We start from the raw sequence: 7,144 nt of genomic DNA on the forward strand, positions 1-7,144 counted from the left end.
GCCAACTAGATTGATCGGACCAAACCGAGACAAAATCTAGTTGAACAAGCTTATATTAACAAATCAAATAAAGGAACTCGTGAGGACTTGATCGAGATCTACTACTACTCCAAACTATAAATAGATTAAAGCAATAATAGAACTCAAACCACCGATCAGCTATGCAGGAGATCGAACTTAATCGAGACAGTCATGTTCTAGCCAACTGATGGGTTTGACAAACACAACTTACATTGCGAAGCTGACAAACCTCGTGCTGAAAGCTCAAGCAGTCGAGAAGGTTGGCAATGCGCCGAAATTGAGTAATTGATCTTATTGATGATTTTACCAAGTTGCGGGATCACCTATTTATATCCCACGATCTAAATAACCTAACCGGATAAGGATCTGTATTAACAAGTAATTTATTACATTCGGACTCTAATTGGATATAAAATCCTAAACATAGTATAAGATAAACTAAGCTAAATTACACGGACTCTAATTAATACCGAATTTATCTTTAACCCCTTGGGCCCAATTGGACTCCAATCTTTGTTTGATTCAGACTCTATCGGCTCAACTCGTATTGTCTTCAATCTGTTATTCTAGCCGAACTTGTTTCTCCCTTCCGATTCAGTCTTTAATCGTGCATTCAATCCATAACGGCAATTTCCAAAATCTAGCGTTAACCCATGCCCCTCAATTTCAAAATAATTCATCGTTCTGAAATTTCCTCTGTTTTAACCGATTTCCGCCATCGGCTCATTTCCGTTGCAACAGTATAGTCTTAACGGCTCCCCTGTTTCATTTCCGCCATCGGCTCATTTCATCGCACTGCGCTAACGGCCACTTTTCCGTTGGCTTCCTCTATAAGGCTTCATCTTCCCTCGGACTTAACCATTTCACGCTTGCCCTTCCTTTCAAGCTCACTCTCGCCAGCTCCCCGCGCACACTGCTCCCCTCTCATCGCGCACATTCCCCTTCATTCAAGTCCGCCAATGCCACCGAAGCCTGCTTCCGCCCCCGTACAAGGAACTCCGCGAACAGAGATCTTGGCTCTCCATGGCTTCTTCAAGTGTTCCCTCATCAGCCACCGGTACCCCCTAGAGATCCCTGACGTAATCCTTCTTTATCTTCTCCTCCTTGCGCTGCATTTTGATTTCCGCTTACGCATACTCTGCTTTCTCACCTTTGATTACCTAGGGTTTACTGTTCCTTTCCTGCTTTCTGATTACTTGCAATCCACTAGTCGATCATTTTAATGTCCATATCAGCATGTTTACCATCTTACTGTGATGCCCCAAATTATAGCCTCTTCCTTCTCTTTGCTTTCAGAATCAAAAAGCCCGAATCTTCATCCCTTGTCCCAATGCACCCTTTTACTTCCTTGGACCTGTAGGGAACCCAGACCCCGCCGAGATAATATGCCAGAAGCCATCCACATTCCTTTTAAAAATGTTCAACTGAACACATCAGACTGGAGCGAATCCTTTAGGTCGTTCCTCACTTCCCTGCCAGGATGGAGGATTGGCATTCCAGGGTATACAAGGCCAATGGAACCCAATGGGAAGAGATGGATATAAGACACTGCATTAGCCTTTCCCTATGAGAAATGGAGAAAGATGAAACACTCCTGGCCGGTGCGTCTTACTTTTTGTCTGATGCGCTTAACGCATTCCTTTTCGCACATGGGCTGATGACTCTAACCCTGATGAACGTAGTCATGCTCACCGGCCTCAACATCACAACCACCATCAACCCATATAAACTAAGGAACAATTTTCAGCATCAGCTTTAGACAAAAGGGGTTGCTGGATGGAGCAAGTACATCAGCAGCCACTAGAAACCATCCAATCCAGTTGATCACTGAGAACACAACGTTTTCCTCAATCTATGGCTCGAGCGATTCGTCTTCCATGGTCAAACTCTAGGACCGAACACTAACATGGAATGCCTAGTAGAATACCTAGCCGACGACAACGTCCTCCCCTTAGGTCTATTCCTGCTAGGTGCAGTATACCAGACCAGCTGATGAACCAAGTCTCTCTGAAGCTATCAACCGATCGGCCTGTCGGACACATCGCCGGCCTGTGGTGGTTTTTACAGCTATGGTTGAGGCTGTACTTCTCCAAGGTGCTAGAATTATCAACCCTAACAAACTGTAGCTTCCCATCAGATTACAAAGAGTCAGAGACACCCACCAGGCGCCGATGCATGTCCTTCGACGAGGCTTTATCCTCTTTTCCAGGGCATCGGATGTCCGCTGTCCAATTGGCCAAAATCTTCGCCATCTGCTATTCTGGCCCTGAAAGGAATCCCTATACATGGTTTGCTTATAATGGCTCAGAAGAGATTGAAATACCAAGCACTCTGGTTCTTGGGGAAGTTTTCACTGATAAGTGTTCCTGGGAGACCTTCATGACTGCTGCTACCCCATGCTTGCTCCCAGTGAGCTTTCATATGGGCAGACTGGCTAAACCCTCATATGAGTTCTATCACCCAACTTTGGCAGCAAGGCAATTTGGATGTGGGCAGGTAGTAGCTAACTTGTTCTTCATTGGAAAGATAGAAATAAGGAGATCAACTATCTCAGCTTTAGAGTATGACATGATCAATAAACTAGCCAACACCATCCCGTTTGGCGCACCAACGTACTTCAAGTACGGTGCCTCAACCCTCCAGAGCTTTGATGATTGGTGGGATGAGATACATAAACACCTCTTTGCTATTCCCGTCGGCTTCTACTCCAATCGGATTGACTCCAATTATGACTTCTTAGACTACGAGGTACCAATTCCAACCTTCAGCTGTTTTAACTCTAACATTTCTCCTTTTATCTGTCTAATGTTCTGTCTTCCTTTGCAGGCTTCTTTGGCTGCCCCAACTATTAGTCGCAGTGGGAAGCCGATTGAGTTTTGGACTTCAGCCGTTCTAGCCCTAGGTCATGGCGCCCCCTCTCCCTCGGAGTATATCAAGAATTTTGCTGAACCACCATGTCCTCCAAGGCGGTTGAAGAGGAAGAAAATGACTAGCAAAGCAACCAAAAAGAAGGCCAAAAAATAGCTGTAGAGGCCATACCTGTAGAGGCCACATCGGCCAATATTGATGCGGCTATTGACGCCGCGGCTAATGAGCAGTTGGATGATAGCACCGATCAACAAACAGCTATCTCTCAGCCTCCTCTTGCCAACACCACAACTAGCTCATCTCCAAAAACGAGCAACAAACACAAGGTGATAACCCATCGGCCTAGTCTTCAGAAACACAAGGTAAGTTTTAATGTTGCCTCTTAGTTCTGCACACTCACTGGTACTCACTTTAACTCTTGCCAGCCTTCTACTGATTTTCCCACTCCACCAGCTGATCCTGATCTCGAGTAAATCATCGCGCTGATGATCACACCTACTCAACCAGCCTACATGGTCCTTGGGCCAACAATTTTTTGGTAGTTCGCGGACTACCTGGATCACCTATGCGTATATCTCTATCTCTACTACTTAAAAAATATAGATATTTATATCTTGGTACGTCGGCCCACTTACAAATTTAGTCCATTGTTGCCTGTCAGCACACATCCTCGCTTGGTTGAAATAAGTGAAAAAGGACTACTACCGAACAAACCTTTTTTCTGGGCGCACGCTGAAGTTACTAAGTAAACTGATCGACGATCAAGCTAGATACGTATCCAGTTGCCCGGCCTCTCCAATGTTTCTATGCGTATACTGCATGCGCATGCAACAAGGAGCAAAATACACTTCCATGTACATATATACATGCAAACAAGGAGCGAAATATTTATTTTTTATCGGAAAGAGTATTTTTGCTGCCAAACCTATACCACAATTTGTTGTCAACTCGCTCTCCCTCTCTCTCATGTAGCTCCTGGTCTGGCTACTGCGACTGTCGCGTGTCTACTGACATATCTTGGGTATACATATATAGAGCGGATTTAGGGTATGCGTGGAAAGTTTGTTCTTACAAAACCTACCTACCTAGTCCTTGGGCCAACATTTTTTGGGTGGTTCGTGGACTAACGGGACCACCTAATGGATCCACCTATGCGTATATCTCTACTATTTAAAAAATATGGATATTTCTATCTTGGTACGTTGGCCCACTTGTAAATTTAGCCCACCATTGCCTTGATACATCGGCCCATTGTTAGCACCAAAATTTGGTAAATTTCCATATTGGGTTCGGGTAAGGAAAGGTGCAAGTAAATTTCCATATTGGGTTCGGATAAGGAAAGGTGCAATCGCAGATAGAAATTTTATCCGGAAGAGTTCGAATTCAACAGGGAATCGTGAGGACCAAGGCATGGTGGCATAATTTAATCTATTAATTAGAGTTAGTTTACATTTTTCCTTTATCTCTAAGAGAGCTAGAGTCCGATCGGGACTTGTGTGTCACAGATATAATCTACATAGGAGTTTGTTATTTCTTTTTATCTATTAGGAGTCGTATGCCGTGTCCCACACGGACTAGCATCCACCCGAGGGTATAAATATATGTGTCCAGGGTCATTGTAAATCATCTACCTATCAATTAGATCAACTACTTTCGGTGCATCGTCAGCCTCCTAATCGAGGTTTCAACACCGGCGGAACTTGGCACCTGACGCGGGGCTGCAACGTCTCGATCTCCGGCGAAGGGGTAAGTCCTATGTTCCACCGGGCAAGGTAATCGTATCGGCGGGATTAGAACTGTCTTGGTTCAGTCCGATCTTCTAATCTGGTTGTGCGATTACTAGTTATCGTATCAGTTTCAGCTTAGATCACTTTCATATTTTGAGTTGATCTGGTCGACCACTTTGGGCGATCTATGTTGGTTTGATATTTGCTATTTGACATATTTAATCTAGTATTGTCTCGATTCAGTCTGATCTAGTAGATTACGTTTATCAGATGGTTTATATCAGGTCAATGTATTTTGCTCATCGTTTTATCGGAGTACCAGCCGATAAATTATCAGTCATCGGCTTGATAGCAATCTAGATTTGTTTACTATCTATCCTGATATTGGTAGGCGTAATCTTGAATTGTCTCAGTTGTGTCCGATCTTCTATGGTTATTCTTAGCAATCTAGGCTAGATATTTTATAGATCTTGATTGATTGTCCACCGTCTATAGCCGATGATCCTTGCCGATCTATATGTTCATTCAATTTACATCAATAGAGTAGTCGATTGCCTTACTGCACTATTTTTACAACAATCGGCTTGATTCACTTAGATCGGTAATTATTTTATGTTGCATCGGCTTATGAGGATTACACGCAAGTTGGTTTTAGCCGATTGCAGCAAAGCATTCATTGTTGAGTTAATTATTCCAAATAATTCGTTAGTTTATTTATTAGCCCTACCGATCTTCATGTTTTCTATAATTATATCGTGCTCGACTACATACTGTCTTGGTATGTTTGGTTCGATCTGGTTATAGGGGCTCGTCCTAATAAGTAACTTGGCGGATTACGTTGGTCTAATATTTAACTCAAGTCTAATTATCTATCAAGTTTCTAACCGATCGATTATCCTATCAACTAAACGCTACTACACCAATATTCGATCGGTTAGATATTTAGTCACCTATCGGCTCGATAACCGATCGGCTTATTTTATTCTTCATCTTGTCAGTTGTAGGATCAAACTGACAAGTATGCTCGTGCACTCTAAGAATTTAGGTCCTGCACTAGAGCATTCCAAGAAACGACTCCCAGGCCTTCGTGTGTGACACGTCGAATCACATTTTTGACGTCAACACCCACTTACAAATTCAGCCCACCATTGCCATCAGTGCGCATCCGCGCTTGGATGAATTAAGTGAAAAAAGGACAGAATAAGTCCACTCTATGTCCCTTATCTTGACACCGAGTTTCAAGATCATCCCTAAACCCTAATACCAGAAATGTTGGACCCCGAACTCGTGAATATCGTCTAATAGAGGTCCCTGGCAGTATGGAGGGGTGGTATTGCTTAAGTGGCATCTTAGTAAGCTTGTGGGGACCCACTTGTCAGTCAAATAGAGAAAAAAATAAAAACTCTCCTGTATCTTTTCCCCTCCTCTTGGCAGACATGGAGCCGAGACATGCATGCTAGGGAGCGTTGCCATGGCGAGGGCCATGGCAACAACTTTAGAGAACAAGTCTAGGTGCTCCACGGCGGTGACAACAAGAACCATGGTCGACCTATCCATTAATGGCGACGGCAACAAGAACCCCCGCGGTGGCGTCCGACACTGCTAGAGCTTGGCAATGACGACATCGAAGGTGGAGCACATCTTGCCGCCGGTGGACGCTGTGTACTGCGTCCTGAGCTTGCGGAGGTAGGCGTTTGCCAGCCCGCACCGGCCGCCGCACTTCATCGCCAGCCGTGCCGTCCCGACCCAGCTGCCATTGCCCCTGTCAGTGTCGGTCGCCACCCATGCTTCGCCCTCCACTTCCGTGCCCACTGTCACGCTGGCCGTCGCACGCCACTGCCGTGTGGTTTTGCCGCACACCCGCACCGACCACCGCACGCCATCGCTGCTAGCCCGGCTGCTACCACCACCCCCTAACTGGCCGAGCTCCGCCCTCCAGCGTGCCTTGACCGCTGCAAGCTTGTGCCCCGCCGCCGTCGGCAGCTCGACCACCACCGCCCTTGCTCGGCTCCGTCGCAAGCCTGCGCCCTAGTCGTCGCCGCGCTCTGCCCTCTAGCCTTGCTGCTTGCTGCCACCCGCACCTCAACCGGTGAGAGAATAGAGGTAGAAGAGAGAGAGTTTATATTTTTTCTCTATTTGACTGACAAGTGGGTCCCCACAAGCTTACTAGAATGCCACGCATGTAAAACCACCCCTCATACTGCCCAGGGACCTCTATTAGACATGATTCACGAGTTCAGGGTCTAACATTTCTGATATTAGGGTTTAGAGATGATTTTGAAACTCGGTGTGAAGATAAGGGACTAGAATGGACTTATTCCAAACAGGACTACTATCTACACAGCCGCCGCCTCTCACGACGACCTGCACCACATCCACTCCTCATTCGGTCCTTCCCCACTCTCGCCCGACACCACGTTGGGTGCGTTCGCAAGAATGGTTTGGGATTGGAATTAATGGCTTATGCAAAACGAAAATTGTCATTAATATATGATTATCTAAGTATTAACAAATTTAAACTTCAAAAG

The sequence above is a fragment of the Oryza brachyantha genome, chromosome 1 (assembly GCF_000231095.2).
Source record: "Oryza brachyantha chromosome 1, ObraRS2, whole genome shotgun sequence".
Taxonomy (NCBI): Eukaryota; Viridiplantae; Streptophyta; class Magnoliopsida; order Poales; family Poaceae; genus Oryza; species Oryza brachyantha.